Source organism: Rhinatrema bivittatum, chromosome 3 (genome assembly GCF_901001135.1).
Source record: "Rhinatrema bivittatum chromosome 3, aRhiBiv1.1, whole genome shotgun sequence".
Lineage (NCBI taxonomy): Eukaryota > Metazoa > Chordata > Amphibia > Gymnophiona > Rhinatrematidae > Rhinatrema > Rhinatrema bivittatum.
In genome coordinates, this window is record NC_042617.1 from 225,267,790 (window position 1) to 225,286,964 (window position 19,175).

Genomic DNA, 19,175 nt, shown 5'->3' on the forward strand with positions numbered 1-19,175 from the left:
ACCTTTTTCCTACGTAATGTACCAACACCCTTCCACCTTCCCGGTAAGGTGCGGATGCCCTTTCCCAAATTACACCCCAGTTGTTGTGCCAGTTGCACGCCGTTGGGTACATTTGGTGCAAGTCAGGACATCCTCAGCTCGGTACTCACCCATTTGTGAGGACAACCATCCTGCTTGTCCTGTGAGAAAGCAAATGTTGCTTACCTGATGTAACAGGTGTTCTCACAGGACAGCAGGATGTTAGTCCTCAGGAAACCCTCCCGCCACCCCGCGGTGTTGGGTTCGTTTATTTTACTTTTTAGGCACTGCCTGTAGCTATAAAAACAAGACTGAAGGGAGACCCCTGCTGGCTGCAGGGTTAGTGCTGTGCTGGGCATGCCCAGTAGGGGCCAGTCAAAGTTCCTGAAACTTTGACAGAAGTTTTCCGTGGTTGGGCTCCATCCTCGATGTCACCCATTTGTGAGGACTAACATCCTGCTGTCCTGTGAGAACACCTGTTACATCAGGTAAGCAACATTTGCTTTCTCCCCTGCCGTTGAAGCAGAGAGCTATGCTGGATAATCGTGAAGTATCAGTCTTTCTCCCCTGCCGTTGAAGCAGAGAGCTATGCTGGATATGGATTGAAAGTGAAGTTTCAGGCTTATTTGGTTTGGGGTAGTATCAGCTGTAACAAGCAAGGTTCCCCCCGCCTTTTTGTGAATGCAAATCCTTTTTTCCACATTTCCTCTTGCCGTTAAAGCTTAGAGCAATGTTGGAGTTGCATTAACCATGTGTATGTTTATTGAATAAGGGTATTACCTCCAGGTAGTAGCCATCATTCCATTGAGCCACCCACTCTTCATTCACGTCCTCTAGACTTTATGGATCCACAGTGTTTATCCCACGTCCCTTTGAAGTCCTTCATAGTTCTGGCCTTCACCACTTCCTCCGGAAGGGCATTCCAGGCATCCACCACCCTTTCCGTGAAGACATACTTCCTGACATTGGTTCTGAGTTTTCCTCCCTGGAACTTCAAATCGTGATCCCTATTTCTGCTGATTTTATTCCAACGGAAAAGATTTGTCACTGTCTTTGGATCTTTAAAACCTTTCAAGTATCTGAAAGTCTGTATCATATCACCTCTGCTCCTCCTTTCCTCCGGGTGTACATATTTAGATTCTTCAGTCTCTCCTCATAAGTCATTTGATGAAGACCATCCACCTTTTTGGTCGCCCTTCTCTGGACCGCCTCCATCTTGTCTCTGTCTCTTTGGAGATACGGTCTCCAGAACTGAACACAGTACTCCAGGTGAGGCCTCACCAAGGACCTGTACAAGGGGATAATTAATTCCCTTTTCTTACTCGATATTCCTGTCGCTATGCAGCCCAGCATTCTTCTGGCTTTAGCTATCGCCTTGTCACATTGTTTCGCCGACTTCAAATCATTAGACACTATCACCCCAAGGTCTCTCTCCTGCTCCGTGAACATCAGCCTTTCTCCCCCCATCGAATACAGTTCATTCGGATTTCCACTCCCCATTTGCATGACTCTGCACTTCTTGGCATTGAATCTCAGCTGTCCATGGATTTGGAAGCTGGGGCTGTGGAGTTTGAATCCTGGATCACTCACGGTGACCTATGGAGTCCTTTCCTGCGGGATACTGGGAACAGTGTGCAGATGAGTTTTCTGGTCCTCTTCTATTAGAAAGTGTGTGTGGCCTCTGGAAGCGGGCTGTGAAATTTGAAGCCTGGATTGCTTGCTGTGACCTCTGGAGCTTTCTTCTGGGGAATTCTGGAAACAGTATGCAGATGAGCCTTCCGGTCCCCTTATTATTTAATATATCAAGATAGTATTTTAGAGAGTTCTGGAAAGGAGCCAATTGTCATGGTACATGTGAGTACCAATGATATAGGAAGGTGCAGGTTCTAGAAGCTAAATTTAGGCTCTTAGGTAAGAACCTCCAGGGTTGCATTCTCAGAAAAGCTCCCTGTTCCATGTACATGAACCCAGAGACAAACTGAGCGCCAGAGTCTCAATGCATGGATGAGATGATCGTGCAGGGAAGAGGTCTTTATATTTGTTAGGAAATTGGGAACATTCTGGGAGGGGGAGGCTTCTGGTGCTAACCTTTATAAAGGAGATAGAGCAGTTTTTGAAGTAGATGATGTGATAAAGCCAACAGTCATTCAGAAGTGCATGGTTCAGAATGATGCATCTTTGAAGGATACTAACAAAATAGGAAGATAGGGCATCCTGACAGAGAAGTTGCAATCAATACTAATATAGCCCAGATACCTTTAAGTAAAGGGCAGACAAAGCAGAAAGATTCCAAATTATTCCTGTTGATAAGCAGGGACAGTAAGCAAATCCAAGGTTCTCGTGCTAAACTTTCAAAAGGGAAACTGAGAAAATGAGAAAAATTGTCAGAAAAAAACTGAAAGGAGCAGCTACAAAAGTAAAAGTGTGCAAGAGGCTTGGTCATTGTTAAAACATACCATCCTAGAAGCACAGTCCAGATGTATTCCACACATTAAGAAAGGTGGAAAGAAGGCAAAATGATTACCGGCATGGTTAAAAGGAGAGGTGAAAGAAGCTATTTTAGCCAAAAGATTTTCATTCAAAATTGGAAGAAGGATCCAACAGAAGAAAATAGTATAATGCATAAACGTTGACAAGTTAAATGTAAGACATTGATAACACAGGCTAAGAGAGAATTTGAAAAGAATTTGGCCGTAGAGGCAAAAACTCACAGTAAATACCTTTTAAAATATATCCAAAGCAGAAAGACAGTGGGTTAGGATCTGCTATGCTGATGGGAGGAGCAAGCAGATGATAGTTAGGGATGACTCCTAAGGAAGGGAGGAGTTAGCAATCTGTTAGGAAAAATCTATGATAGAGCTAGGAGTTAGCAATCTGTTATGGTTCTGATGCTGAAGACTCATGATGGGGAGGAGTTAGCAAACTGTTAGACTCCATGGGTGGAGTTAACAATCTGTTATTAATCTGCTCCTCTGGTAGGAGGAGTTAGCAATCTTGTTATGCCTTGACTCCTGTAGAAGGAAGGAGTTAACAATCTGTTAGAGACTCCGTGAGGAGTTAGCAAACCAGCAGAGTGCTTAGAGAGAGCACTCGGCTGTAAAGAAAAGTAGATAGGTGGGTCCTTGGGCCGATGGCAGATGGCAGCGCCCCCAGGACGATATCCTGAGAGGGACCACCAACTAGGCTTGGGTATGGAGACAGACACAGGTAGTTCTTTTATTAGACAGGTTAGTAGAACTACCAGAGGTGGCAGTAGTGAGCTGATATTCCCGGCAGGGCTGAAGTCCCTTAGGAACTGGAACAGCGATCCCAGGGTTGCTGAGCTGTAGAGAAACTATAGATAGTGAGTAGACAGGATATGCTGTGATCATAGCCAGAACTAGATGACAAAACTCACGTGAGGTCTTAAAGAAGCTCAGTAGCTGGAAAGGGTTAGGCCCTCAAGGAGCGAATACCTGGTTCCAGGGAAAGCTCAGAGAGAACAATGGTAACTCACAAATGTATGTATCTGCAATAGCTTCCAGTCAGTAGAGAATCTTCAGAGTGTTCAGGAACATGGGCCCTCAAGGAGCTAGTACCAGTTCCTATCTCCATTCTGAAATAAAGAAAAGAGAGCGAGGCCTCCGAGGAGCGGGTACCCCTGGTAAGTCCGAGGAGGCAGAGTAGCTTGGACGAATCTGAAGATAGTCCTTGCTAACTCGATTCGTTAGCAAATACTGAGACCTTTTATATTGGAAGTGAATGACGTCATCTCAGGGGATGCCCCCGAGGTTCGTGCCCTTGCTGGTACATCAGTTGGAGCGCATGTGTGCGCCCTATGTCATCCCGAACATGGCGGATCTGCAGCGTCGTGCCGATATGGGACGCCGGAGGGAGACGGCAAGAAGACACCGCGGCAGCTAACCGTCCATCAGACCTGGAGGGAGTCTCCACAGAGGTAAAAAGGGCAGAGTGAGGGTGTCAAGCAGCGACGGACGCAACACTGTGAGGGAGTCAGTTGGACCGTTAGATGATCAAGGAGTTAAAGGGGCACTTAGAGAACATAAAGCCATCGCAGAAAGATTAAATGTTTTCTTCGCTTCGGTGTTTACGGAAGAGGATGTTGGGGAGGTACCCGTACTGGAGAAGGTTTTCATGGGTAATGATTAAGATGGACTGAAACAAATCACGGTGAACCTAGAAGATGTGGTAGACCTGATTGACAAACTGAAGAGTAGTAAATCACCTGGACCGGATGGTATACACCCCAGAGTTCTGAAGGAACTAAAAAATGAAATTTCAGACCTATTAGTAAAAATTTGTAACCTATCATTAAAATCATCCATTGTACCTGAAGACTTGAGGTTAGCTAATGTAACCCCAATATTTAAAAATGGCTCCAGGGGCAATCCGGGAAACTACAGACTGGTTAGCCTGACTTCAGTGCCAGGAAAAATAGTGGAAAGTGTTCTAAACATCAAAATCACAGAACATATAGAAAGACATGGTTTTATGGAACAAAGTCAGCATGGCTTTATCCAAGGCAAGTCTTGCCTCACAAATCTGCTTCACTTTTTTGAAGGAGTTAATAAACATGTGGATAAAGGTGAACCGGTAGATGTAGTGTACTTGGATTTTCAGAAGGCGTTTGACAAAGTTCCTCATGAGAGGCTTCTAGGAAAAGTAAAAAGTCATGGGATATGTGTCGATGTCCTTTCATGGATTACAAACTGGCTAAAAGACAGGAAACAGAGAGTAGGATTAAATGGACAATTTTCTCAGTGGAAGGGTGTGGGCAGTGGAGTGCCTCATGGATCTGTATTGGGACCCTTACTTTTCATTATATTGATAAACGATCTGGAAAGAAATACGACGAGTGAGATAATCAAATTTGCAGATGATATAAAATTGTTCAGAGTAGTTAAATCACAAGCAGATTGTGATAAATTACTGGAAAATTGGGCATCAAAATGGCAGATGAAATTTAATGTGGATATGTGCAAGGTGATGCATATAGGGAAAAATAACCCATGCAATATTTGCACAATGTTAGGTTCCATATTAGGTGCTACTACTCAAGAAAGAGATCTAGGCGTCATAGTGGATAACACATTGAAATTGTCGGTTCCGTGTGCTGTAGCAGTCAAAAAAGCAAACAGAATGTTGGGAATTATTAGAAAGGGAATGGTGAATAAAACGGAAAATGTCGTAATGCCTCTGTATCGCTCCATGGTGAGACCGCACCTTGAATACTGTGTACAATTCTGGTCGCTGCAACTCAAAAAAGATATAATTGCGATGGAGAAGGTACAGAGAAGAGCTACCAAAATGATAAGGGGAATGGAACAGCTCCCCTATGAGGAGAGACTAAAGAGGTTAGGACTTTTCAGCTTCGAGAAGAGACAGCTGAGGGGGGATATGATAGAGGTGTTTAAAATCATGAGAGGTCTAGAACGGGTAGATGTGAATCAGTTATTTACTCTTTCGGATAATAGAAAGACTAGGGGGCACTCCATGAAGTTAGCGTGTGGCACATTTAAAACTAATCGGAGAAAGTTCTTTTTCACTCAATGCACAATTAAACTCTGGAATTTGTTGCCAGAGGAAGTGGTTAATGCAATTAGTATAGCTGTATTTAAAAAAGGATTGGATAAGTTCTTGGAGGAGACGTCCATTACCTTTTATTACATAAGAACATGCCATTCTGGGTCAGATCAATGGTCCATCAAGCCCAGCATCCTGTTTCCAACAGTGGCCAATCCAGGCCTTAAGAACCTGGCAAGTACCCAAAAACTAAGTCTATTCCATGTTACCGTTGCTAGTAATAGCGGTGGTTATTATTAGGGATGTGAATCGTTTTTTGACGATTTAAAATAATCGTCAGATATTTTTTTAAATCATAAAAAATCATTAAGAGTCGCGATACAATAGAAATTCCCCCGATTTATCGTGAAAAATCATAAATTGGGGGAGGGCGGGATAAACCGGCACACCCAAACAACCCCTAAACCCACCCCGACCCTGTAAAACTAATCCCTTACCTTCCCCCACCCTCCGGAACCCCCCCAAAACCTTTTACGAGTACTTGGTGGTCCAGTGGGGGCGCGGGGACCGATCTCCCAAAACATTTTAAAATTACCTGGTGGTCTAGTAGTGGTCCCGGGAGCGATCTCCCGTTCTCGGGCCGTCAGCTGCCACTCATAAAGATGGCGTCGATGGCCCTTTGCCCTTACCATATGACAGGGTATCCATGCCATTGGCCGGCTCCTGTCACATGATAGGAGCACTGGCTGGCCTGCCATCTTTAAAGATGGCCACCGCCATCGTAAAGATGGCTGCCGCCATCTTTACGCCATCACATTCATAGACTCTGAATTATGCACCTAAATTCTAGCTGTATAACTAGTTATCCTGCTAGATTTTAGGATATAATCTTTTAATATACCACTTTTGCAATTTAGACACTTTGAGTTAACCATCTAAATGGCTTTTGAATAAGGACCTCAATATGTTTAGTGGCCTGCCTTCAAATCCAGTAGAATGAGTGAGACTAGGTTGAATCCTTCAATCATTTTAAGTCTATTAGAACCAGAAAGATAAAACAGAAGTGCAGCCAAATTATTTGCAAAGGTTTGACATTATTCCAAATCACTCCAGTGCTGGTCACGATCTGCTCCCATCCAACCACACAGGGATAGTAGTGATGCTCCCAAATAATATAGAAAGAAATTGGGGTAAATCTAATCCACCGCAATAGTTAGACAATTGCAGCTTAGCTACACCATTATGAGAGACTTTATTATGCCAAAGAAAAGAAGAAATACAGGGCCGGATTTAAAGTCCTACGCGTGCAATTTTTAAAATGTGTGTGGAAAATTACAGGGAATTGTGATGAATTAAATAAAGGAGTAAAACAAATGTTTTTATCAGATTCATCCTCCCCAATAATGATATAGGCAAGATGTCCAATCTACCAATCTCCACTTTAATTGTCTGAATAACAGGAAAATATTTGTAACCTCATCCCTGGGTGCAGATTGCATTTCAGTAATGCCCTAAAAGAATTAAGTTCTTGGGGCAGGGACCCTGGCTAACTCTTCTGTCTCTCCTTACCTCCCAAGGGATGGATTCTCTTGACTGGAGGAAGAAAGGAGTCCTCTCAGGTTCCAGTGCGGGGTGACTGACTCCCTCTACTGAATTCCCTGGGTGAAGTGAATTTCCAGATACTGTGAGCTATATGCCAAAGACGACGCAGGGATCACTGTGATAGTGTCCAAAAGTAATACTTTACTGTAAATAGCTTTGAATAATGGCACAAATAAATATGGTTTTCCAGCTCCACATTTCTCTCTCTAGATTTTACAAACTGGTGTCCTCTTATCTATGCAAGAGTATTTGGTAAGGCAGGGGATCCACCCTCTCTTCTTGATTAGACTGAGCATTGGTCTCCTTTGGTAAATGGGAAACCATCCCCAGGTCACAAAAATCTGTCCTTACATGGAGAGTGAATTGTCTCTCTTTTTCCCCAGGTTTTCATGAAGACTCCGATTGGGTGTCTTCTTTTAAAGATGATTTCTTACTTGCAGTTAGATTTTCCATGATAGAATTCTTGGTAGAAGGTGTCCTTGATGGAACTGTAGTTTTCTAGGTCCACTGATTGATAGGAAAAGAGGCAGAAAAATTCTTTCCAGATCTTGGAAATTAACTTATTTGGTTCCCCAAAAAGTAAATACACTTGATCTTTCTTGCAGCGGGTCCCCACCTCGGATGGGCAGGTCTTAACTAATCCTGGACATCTTCAACACAGTGTTCTCCAATCCCTGAATCTAAGAAAGGCCCAAGGATTCAGCAGGGCTCCTACCATGCAAATTGTCCAGGGTCCCAAATTATTCCCTGGACATCCTCTGTACCTCTGAAGGAGAGCACAGCAGGAATACACAGACCCAACCTGGAAGTTCTCTGATGGCTTTTAAGACTCCAGGTAAGCCCAAAATATAACTTAAAAAAACCTCAATCTTCCTCTCAGACTTTCAACTAAGTCTGCCCCTAGAAGCCTTTGCAAAATTCTGCTTTAAAACCTCCTGCAGGGGATATCCATTACAATCCCCAATGGAAGGGCTGCTAAATGAATAAATCCTTCCCCCAACTAATCTTTCTCTAACTGCACTAGTAGGTATACTCCCAGGACAAACTGGTAACCCAGAAATGTGCCTGGGTTACATAATTTCTTAAACAACTCTCCAATGTTGGCATATATTTGAATTCCTAAGTATTGAAAGCTATCCTGAACTACAGCAAATCAAGACAACAAGCAGAAAACCTAAGTCTACGGCCCACAGGCAGAATCTGAGATTTTATATAGTTATGATAATCGGAAGAAAAACGTATTTCTCCAGAATTCTAAGAAATTTGGGAGCAGATTGTTGTGAGCATGGATTCTTGGATCAAAGTGGAGTTGACGAAACCTGCAGGGTCCACACCATCGGTTGGCGGAGTTGGATGAGGCAGAGGCCCAACTGGACCCTTGCCTACACCAGCTCACATTCTCCTCAGGTTGAGCCTTTGGGTGCTGGGGCCAGCAGGTCTTAGGTGGAGGCATCTACTGATGGTCAGAAAATTCATTCCAGAAGCTGGAACATGCAAGCGAAGTGAGAGGCAGGCTTGGGTCAATGGCAGGTGGCATTCAGAGATTTCCGGAAGGCAAGCAGAGGTCAGAGGCAGGCAAAAATCAAGGAAGGTTTTCTAGCATGTAGAGAAATGGAGTCGGGACCAGTGTGTTTATGCTCCTCTGCCAGCAGATTGAGGCTGTTCTTAAGTAAGCCTTTGAGGCAGTGTGATGAATTTACATATTGCCTCCTGTTGCTCCCTAGTGGCGAGATATTGTCTGCTTCTCTCTCAGGAGGTTGATGAGTCTTGAAGGGAATTCCAGAGTGGTTATGAAAACCTGTTGCCGCCTTTTTAGCAGGCAAAGGCTGTGATTTGGTCTGGACCTTGGCCAGAGGAGTGGCTTCAGTGATAGCGGCCAGGCAACAACTCTGGTCGCGAAATTGGTCAGCTGACACAGCTTCCAAAGCCAATCTTACCACGATGGCTTGTTTGGTAACAAGTTCGAGGAACTGGCAAATAAGTGGGGCGAGTCTCCGATGACTCAGTTGTCAGAGGATAAAAAACAGTTACATCGCCCCTATGGTATGAGGGATGACCTTTTAGCGGACTTGGCCTTTCAGTAGGACACATTCCTTTCGTCCCCAGCAGCCCAAGAGAGGAGCGGGCTCAGGTGGTGTACTTTCCTGAGCTTCCCAATGAAGGTTGCCGACCCATCTTCTGGAACAGGAATAGGGGGAAGAGTCTATCTATTTTATTGGAGGTGTGTCGAGATCATGTCTGACCAGTGGGTCCTGGAGATGAGACGCAAAGTGTATGCACTGGAATTTCATAGGATACCTTGGGACGTGTTCATGGTGTCCCCTTGCTACTCCTTACAGAAGCAGGCAGTGGAGTTCACACTTCACTCAGACTGACAGCTGTGGTTCCGATGCCCATGTCTTAAGAAAGTATGGAGCGATATTCTACTTATTTTGTTGTGCCCAAGAAGGAGGGCTCCTTTTATCCCATCTTGGACCTGAAGAGGGTCAACCCTCACTTGAAGGTGACTCATTTTTTAATGGAAACCTTATGCTCTGTAACCATGGAGGTGCAGTTGGGGGAATTTCTGACCTCCTTGGATCTGTCAGAGGCTTACCTTCATATTCCCATCCGATTGGAAAACCAGCGCTTATACCCTTTGCGGTATTGGGGCGCAATTTTCTGTTTTGAGCTCTGCCTTTTGGTCTAGCCACCGTTCCCAGAACATTTTCCAAGATTATGGTGGTTGTAGCGGCAGCCTTACGAAATGAAGGAATCCTGATGTACCCATATTTGGATGAGATGTTGAGGAGGTGTTCTTGTAGGTGTTGAGGAGGTGTTGAGGATTTCTGAGCTGCAGGCCTTGTCTTGCCGGGAGCTGTTCCTTTGGGTGACTCCAGGGGCATTACAGTTGCATACTGTTCCATCCTTCTTGCCCAAGGTAGTCTCGGACTTTCATTTGAATCAGTCCATCTCCTTGCCACCCCTAGAAGGTCAGGGATATGGAGGAGTTTCGCCTTTTGCACTCCTTGGATGTTAGGGTGTCTTGTCATGAGGTATCTGGAGATCTCTGAGTCTTTTCAAAAGATGGGAACGCCTGTTTGTTCTCCATGGTGGGAGGAAGCAGGATGCTCCAGCTTCACGGCTACCAGAGCTCGTTGCATTAAGGAGGTGGTCACAGCTGCATATGTGGATGCTGGAAAGCCATTGCCTACTCAGGTTAGGGCTCATTCCACTAGGGTCAGACAGTGTCATGGGTGGAGGTTAGTCAGTTGTCTCCCATCGATAGAATGCCGAGCTGTGACGTAGTCCTTCTAACACACTTTTCCAGGTTTTATTGCCTGGATGTGTAGGCCCAGGAGGATGCAGCCTTTGTACGTACGGTGTTGACTGGACTGCGGGCAGCCTCCCACCCTTTTCGGGAGTAGCTGGGTACATCTCACTAGTCCCTGAGTTTAGCTGTCTACACACTAGGAAATGGAGAAATTACTTACCTGACAATTTTGTTTTCCTTAGTGTAGACAGATGGACTCAGCTTCCTGCCCTTGGCTGCCGCATGAGTGTGTCAGTAGTCCTTCTGTGGGGCTCTGGGTCCCCAGGGATTACTTATAAGTGTTAATCCAGTCCCTAGCTTGGAGTACCTAGAATCTTATGTGAGTTCAGTGTTTATGGTTGGTTGAGTACAGTTCTGGTTATCTGTTTTTAATTGTTTTTTTGCTAGTCTGTCCACAGTTGCTTTTGAAGAGAATACTGGCAGGCTGGAGTCACTGCAGGGCTATATATACTGTGTCGTCAGCTTGCTCCGTCTCCATCTGCTGGCAGGGAAGCATAAACCCACTTGTTCTGAGTCTATCTGTCTACATCGTTCTGTCTTAATCTGTCTAAATCGTTCAAGCGGAAGCTCAAGACCTGGCTCTTCGCCAAGGCATACACGTAATTTCTCCCTTCCTCTCCTCTGCCCACCATTCCTCTCCTCTGCCCCCCTCTTCTGGCCCTCTATCCCCTCACTTCGCCCTTCTCCTACCTTTTTCTCCCCCCCTCACCTCATACACTTTTTCTCCCCCCTCACCTTGTTCCCTTCCCTCTGCTCGCCACTCCCCCCTCTCCTCCTAGCACTCCTAAATTGCTTATCTCTTAGTGTCTTCCTTTTGTACATATGTATTTATTTACAAACCTCGTTGATTATTTAATGCAAATTTCCCCTTGTTATTCACACCCTCATTTATTCATTTGTTAACTTGTTTTATTTGTTCAATGTAAAGCGCCATGCCTGGCGTTTGTTTGTGTTACACTGTAAACCGATGTGATATCCTGGATGAATGTCGGTATATAAAAATTTTAAATAAATAAAATAAATAAATACACCAAGGAAAACAAAATTATCAGGAAAGTCATTTCTCCACCCAGGAAGCAAGCTGAGGTCAATATTGTGTATCTGTTCAAGGGCAGGGAGGTGAGGAGTAGAAGAGGCAGGCTGATGAGGAGACATGGAAAACAGATGAACTGAAGAACTGACCACAAGAACAGAAGAGCAAGGGCAACAAAGATTAGTGGAACAGAAGGCTGAGATGAGGACCAGAAACAGAAGACAGGAATAAAGACCAGGAAGTAGAGAACACAGGCAGGGAACGCTGAGGCAACTCACATTACAAAGACTGTAGGAGACCTGTTGCCAAGGCAAGGAGAACATGCATCAGTGGCTTTTTATAGGCTTTCCCTTATGAAGTCATCACGGGGAGCTGCTGGCCTTTTCTCACCACGGGGTCTGTAAATGAGGGCTGTCGGGCGTATGAGTGCTTTAGGAGGTCTACAACAGCATCTTGACACATCGGAGAGCGGCATCCCACCACGCTGGATGATAGAGCGGCAGCAGCATCAGAGAGATATTGCAGGGGCCCAACATGATGGGTGAATGCACCAGTTCACGGGGGGAGCTCATGGACCGCCAAATGCAACACAGATTTAGAAACATCAGTAAGGAAGAACAGCATATTATCCACTTATAGGGCAATCTTATGAGTAACCAGATGGAAAAGGAACCCAGATAGTCTAGGAGAAACTCTAATCATATGTGCCAAAGGGTCTAATGCCAAATAAAATAATAAAGATGACAGCTGGCATCCCTGCCTCATCCCCCACAATACAGAAAAGGGTAAAAACTGTAAACCATTAGTAATAATCATAGCTCTAGGTGAGCGATAGAGCTTCCTAATCCTAGATAAGTATTCCTTAGGAAACCCAAAGGGCTACAGCACAGTCAGCAAATATCTCCAGGAAATCCTATCAAATGCATTATCAGCATCAAATGAAATAATCCTGGGGTCTGTCTCTATCTTGCCAAATGTATAATATTTAACAAGCTGTGTACATTCTTCATGAAAGATTTCCCTTTCATAACGCCAGCCTGATCAGAATGAATAATCAGGGAAATGACTTTCTCTAATCTGAGCTGTAAAAGTTGAGCCAGAATCTTAACATCAGCATTTATCAAAGAAATAGGCCAATAAGATGTACAATTTGTTGGATCTTTATCCTTATAAATTAAAGTAATAAAGGCATTGTTATGCTCAGGTTTGTGAACCCCTTGGCCGACGGGAGGATGGTATACCTTTCGGAGGATCCGTAGGTTCTTTCGTCGGGTGGCGAGGCCAGAGCAGAAGATGGGACCAGCTGACCCTTGGCACTGGGTACTGAGGCGACGGCGGAGACAGATGAAGAGACGAGAAGAGGAGCTGTGTCTTCACCCCTGGAAGTCTGTGGTCCCCCCAGGAGGAGCTCATAGGGACCCAGACCACTGGGACTTAGGTAGACCTTTGAGAGATCAGGTGTCGGTGCAAGGGCTGACTGGAGCTTCGCCCTGGAAGCCTGCAGTCCCCCCGGGAGGAGGCCGTAGGAACCCGGGCCGCTGGGACTTAGGCGGTAGTCCTTGAAGGAGTCCTAGGTCAAGTGCCCAGAGGGTCGTCGCTCACCAGTCCTAGGTCCACACCGAAGGATCACCACTTGCCAATCCGAAGTCGTACACCAGAGAATCACCGTAAGCCAATCCGAAGTCAGGAACCAGGAACACCAAGACGGAACAGGATCCAAAGCTCAAGGGACTCACCGAAGCAAGCAGACTAGACAGCGCTGGAGGATGTTGCCAAGTCACTGGAGGAGCAGAGGAAGCTTCCCTTTATACTTCCCCTGCCTACGCTGATCAGGAACAGGTGAAGCCAATTAAGGGATTAGGTCCCTTTAAATCTGTAGAGGAGGCGCGGCCTCGAGCCAAAGGATGGCGGCGGCCATTTTGGAATTTCCCCCACGGAGGAGAGACGCCGCTGGATGCCGCGAGAGGGGAGCAGGGTGGCTCCCCTGCAGCGGGCAGCACCGGAGGGCCGCGGACGAGGGTAGGGGGCTGCGGTCATGGAGCGCCACGGCCGCGGAACACAACAGGCATCTGTTAGTAGGCCAGAAAACCCCTGAAAAAGTCATGCACACAAAAGTTTCTTTTAATAAAGGAATACACTAGCCTTGGAAAGTTCTGTAGAAATCAACAGGAAATTCTCTTGGACCTGAGCTTTTTTGAAGAGGCAAAGCAAAGATTGGTACTTGCCAGGTTCTTATGGCCTGGATTGGCCACCGTTGGAAAAAGGATCTGGGCTTGATGGACCCTTGGTCTGACCCAGTATGGCATGTTCTTATGGCTTTATAGATTTCCAGTTCTTATTATAGGACCAGCCAAAGAGGCAGTTGTCTCTGGCGGAAGAATCCGGAGGTCAAGCCCCCTCAAAAACTGACATACATCATCCTCTGAGACATTTATTTTTTTTTTTATTTATTTATAACTTTTCTATACCGAAGTTCAAATAACAGAGTTAATTATCACTCCGGTTTACATTGCAACCATAAAAAACAGTGACAAAGTTGTCTTACATAGAACAGGGGGAGAGAAAAACTTGGATACAGCTTAAGCATGGGGAGTAACGTGTCAAAACTGGTAAGAACTGATAAGAGTTGGCTTTTTGGGATAACAAGGTATTCCGAGGGAGGGGAGAGGAATGAGGGATTGGAAGGGGGTTGGAAGGTGGGGGGAGGGTAGCTGAGGGTTACCATAGATTTAACGAAACTAATATACATATATTAAATAGCTTCGGCAGCGGAAGAAAAAGTGCTTAGGCATCTGAGCTTAGAAAGAGAAGGTCCGTGGAGGATGAGGCAAGGACGAGTGTTATGGGAAGGCTTGTCTGAACAGTAGCGTCTTAAGTCTCTTCTTGAATGTAATTGGGCATTTTTCCAGCCTAAGATCCGGTGGGAGCAGGTTCCACTGTTTGGGGCCTGCGGTGGAAAAGGCTCTTTTACTAAAGGAGGTTTTGAATGTAGGTGTTCTAAGAGTCCCCTCTTTGCGCTAATCTCAGAGGACGGGTTGAAGTATGAAGTTGCAGGGGGGTCGATAGGTCCAGCGGAGAGATGTTAAGAATGGCTTTGTGGGTGATTACTAAAAGCTTGTAGAGGATTCTGAATTTGACTGGGAGCCAATGGAGCTTCTTAAGGATCGGTGTTATGTGGTCCCTTTTGTTAGACTTTGTGAGTATCCTTGCAGTTGCATTCTGAAGCAACTGGAGAGGTTTAATGGAGTTGTCTGGAAGGCCTTGAAGAAGAGCATTGCAGTAATCGATTTTTGAAAAAATGATCGCTTCTAAGACAGACCTGAAATCTTGAAAATGAAGGAGGGGTCTTAGTCTTTTTAATACTTGAAGTTTGAAGTAGCACTCCTTTATTGTGTTGTTAATGAAGCCTGTGAAGTTCAATTGAGTGTCCATGATTACCCCTAGGTTTCTGACTTTGGGAGAGATGGTTGGGAGCATTGTAGGGGGTAGGTTGTTTAGAGAAAAGTTACCATCCTGTGTGATTAAGAGGAATTTGGTCTTGTTTGTGTTGAGAATCAGGTTAAGATTTGAAAGGAGGTTATTAATGGAGCATAGATAGGTGTTCCAACGACGTAAAGTACTGTCCAGAGAATCTATTATCAGTAGGAGGATTTGGACGTCGTCTGCATACACGTAATGTGTTAATTTGAGCTCAGAGAGGAGTTTACAAAGCGGGAGTAGATAGATGTTAAATAATGTTGGTGATAATGACGAGCCTTGAGGGACTCCGAGGGTGGAACTGAATGGAAAAGATTCTTTGCTGTTGATCTTGACTCTGTAATATCTGTTCTGGAGGAAGGATTTAAACCAGTTTAAGGCTGTGCTTTTTATGCCGATGTCGGTTAATCTGTTAATGAGACAGTCGTGGTTAACTGTGTCGAATGCGGCGGTTAAGTCCAGAAGGATGAGCAGGCAGGGCTGTTTTTTTTCAAGGTTCATGAGGATGTTGTCTGACAGTGATAATAGCAGAGATTCTGTGTTTCGGGATTTACGGAAACCAAGTTGTGCTGGGGAGAGGATGTTGTTGATTTCAAGGAATTCTGAGAGCTGTTTGTTGACTATTCTTTCGAGGATCTTCACAATGATAGGGAGATTTGCAATGGGGCGAAAATTAGCTGGGTTGTCTGTGGAGAGGTTGGGGTTTTTTTAGTAGAGGTTTCAAGATGGCAAGTTTGAGAGGGTCAGGGACGTGACCCTGGGATAAGGAGGCATTAATGATCTGGGCGAAGGGCTTAGCGAAGTTTTTGGCAGAAGCTATCAGGTTGACTGGAATCGAGTCCAGTGGGTGAGCGGATGGCTTTAGTTTTCTTTAATATGGATTCGATTTCTAAGGCTGATGTGGATTCAAAATTCTCTAAGATGTCTGCCCGTGGAGGTAGGACACCGGGTAGTTGTGTGTGGCTGGGGATGGGAGGCTGAGAGGTGGAGACCAGATGTGGTTGGCTTGTAACATTGTTATCTATGCGGGAGGCAAGTAAGTTAGGTATTTTGTTCATGAAAAAAGTAGCCAGCTCCGTGGCTTTGTAAGATGCTTTGTCATCTGGAATTTCTGATGTCGGTGGTTTGGTAAGGGATGATACCAAGGAGAAAAGGGCTTTAGGGTCAAAGATGAAATGGTGAATTTTCTGAGAATAGAAGTCTCTTTTAGCTTGCAGGATGACAATTCTGTATTGGTGCATGAGAGATTTAAAGGTTTGCAGGTTTGAAGGCGAAGGATTTTTGCACCAGGTCTGTTCCATTTTTCTAAGATCGCGCTTCTTGGTTTTTAATTCAGGAGTGAACCAAGGTTTTTTGTTGGCTTTGTTGGAGTTGATAATTTTGGTTGTGAGGGGGCAGGTCTTGTCCGCCACTATGTTTGAGATTTTGATCCAAGAAGCTAAAGCTGAGTTAGCGTCTGTAAGGTCAAGTTGGTTTAATTCCGGTGGGAGTTGGGAGATTAGTGTTTCCTGGTTACAGAGTTTTCTGAATTGGACTGTGGTTTTCTGTGTTGCTGAGTGGTTTGGATGTTGGTATAGTAAGGTGGTGGAGATTAGCTTGTGGTCTGACCAAGGGATTGGTTGGCAGACAATGTGTGAAGATTGGGTTAAGCCTTGGTTGATGAAAATAAGATCCAGGGTATGCCCTGCTTTATGAGTGGGTTCAAGAATGAGTTGATTGAAGCCCATGTAGAGGAGGGTGTTAAGGAAGGATTCGCAGTTAGGGGACCGAAGGTTGGCATCTACATGAAGGTTAAAGTCTCCTAGAAGAATGGCTGGCGAATCGGTGTTGATATGTTTAGCTATCATTTCAATTAAAGGAGATAGGTCAGAATCAAGGAGTCCTGGGGGGGGGGGGGGGGGGGCGTAAGTAAGTCCAATTTGTAGATGGGGAGATTTGAAGACTGAGAATTCAAGAGCCTGTTTGTGAGGTTGCCACATGGAGCGACAATCGAAAAACCTTTTTAGCTGCAAGAAGCAGTCCTCCTCCTCTTATCTTCGCTCTAGGGATGGAGAAGAAGTCGAAGGATTGATGGGGGAGTTGATTGAAGAGAGCCGTATCCTCTGGTTTTAGCCAAGTTTCTGTGATGGCGCACAGATCTGGCTGCTCATCAGTGAGGTAGTCATATAAGAGGTGTGGTTTTTTTTTTAGAGTGATTGGGCATTCAAAAGGGTTAAGGAGAATAGGGTGAGACCCAGTAGTTGGTTTAGAGGAGAAAGCATAATGGGAATGAGTCTTTTTGTGTTGTTGTTGTTGCTTGCTGCTGGTGGCGAGGTGTTTGACCAAGTGTAGTGGCGGCGTTTCTCCTGTAGTTGTGGATGATTGGAATGGCCGAGAAGAGCATGCCTGTGCAGCTGCCTATTTGAGGTGCGGGGATAATTGGACAGTGGAGATTCCAGGCGCTCTGAGTGAGATAGTTGAATTGTGGTTGTGGACAGCGAGTAAGGGAGAGGGGTCTCCGGTAATAGTTGAGTCTGAGTGTAAGCAGTGTCTTGCTTCAGGGGCTGTGCGAAGGGGCGTACAAAGGTGCAACGCCGGGAGTTAGAGCCTGAGATTTAAAGGGCTCTCACCTGGCTTCCTCTGCCTCGCTGGTCGTCACTTCCTTATTCTGCACTTTCAAATTTGGCGCGGTTCGGGGTTTCTGGCTCCTGGCTTCTGATAGGCTGGCTGGTACCCACGTGGTGGCGATTGTCGGGAGCGGCAAAAGGAGGGCCGGAGGAGCGCTGAATCTGGTTCGGTGGTCGGCGGGGCTTGGAATCCCCAAGATGGGGCGGCGCCGACTGGGTGAGGCTGGGGGTCCCGAAGCGTGCTTCCGGGCGGTGAGCGGCGAAAAGGAGAGCCAGGAGTTAGAGGATGTAGAAGGATGTAAGTTGGACAAAAGCAGGCCGAGGCGGGAGGAGTATAAGTATGTTGGTTGCGAGTTGCGTGTAGCACTGCTGTGGTGGGGTAGTGTAGCGAAAGGAGGGCCTTTTCATCTGAATCCTCACAAAGGCTCACAAAGGGGCGCACTAGGGGCAGGCCCCTTAGGTTGCGCACCTTCAGGCGCGCGACGCCCGGTGGCGCGTCTGCAATTTAAGGGCCTGAAAACAGTGCTGGGCTAGACCGGCTGGGTTGGGGGTGGGAGCAGTATCACTCACCATGTGGTCCTGCTGCTTCTCTTTATTTTGCAGGTTTCTGAGCCCTCTTCTCTCTTTTTTTCTCTTAATTTCCCGGTTCACTGCTGGCTCACAGAAGGGAGGGGTGAGCGGGCTCTTGCCCCGACTGGGCTGTGCCGACCGCACGAGCCCCTGCAGTGGAGGAGGAGAGAGACTGAGAAAGGATCGCGGCAAAAAGAGGGACGCCCAGGGAAGCGTCTGTAATTTAAACGCCTGAAAACAGTGCTGGGCTAGACCGGCTGGGTTGGGTGTGGGAGCAGTATCACTCACCACGTGGTCCTGCTGCTTCTGTTTATTTTGCAGGTTTCTGAGCCCTCCTCTCTTTTTTTCTCTTAATTTCCCGGTTCACTGTTCACTGCTGGCTCACAGAAGGGAGGGGTGAGCGGGCTCTTGCCCCGACTGGGCTGTGCCGACCGCACGAGCCCCTGCAGTGGAGGAGGAGAGAGACTGAGAGAGGATTGCGGCAAGAAGAGGGACGCCCAGGGAAGCGTCTGTAATTTAAATGCCTGAAAACAGTGCTGGGCTAGACCGGCTGGGTTGGGGGTGGGAGCAGTATCACTCACCACCTGGTCCTGCTGCTTCTCTTTATTTTTCAGGTTTCTGAGCTCTCTTCTCCCTTTTCTTCTCTTAATTAAGACATCTCCCGAAGCAGAGTACAATCGGAAAAATGTTCAAAAATATCTTTATTAATATCTGCTGGTAGATGTTTAATATGTCCTGCTTTGTATCTTATTTCACAGAAAACAGTAGACTGCATTTTATTCTTAGCACGTTTAGAAAAAGCAGCATAAGATGTCTTTCTATGTCTGGAATACTTTTGGCATCCATATCTAAATACTTTCTCATTCTGCTGCCACTGTAAAACTTTAAGCTGATCCCAAGCTAGATTGTTCTCTATAAATTTTAACACCAAATCCATTGGAGATGGCTAGCCAGAGTAATAGCCTACTGTTTTCAAAGTCTCCTGTCCTAAAATAAGGCCATACAGTCCAAAAGGGTGAATATCTACAAATTC

General features: G+C 45.7%; 1 protein-coding gene across 1 annotated transcript in view; it reads left to right on the top strand.

The window, feature by feature from the left end:
• LOC115087279 (lysosomal-trafficking regulator-like) overlaps nucleotides 1–19,175 on the top strand; it is a 1,534,685-nt gene that overhangs the window by 934,395 nt on the left and 581,115 nt on the right.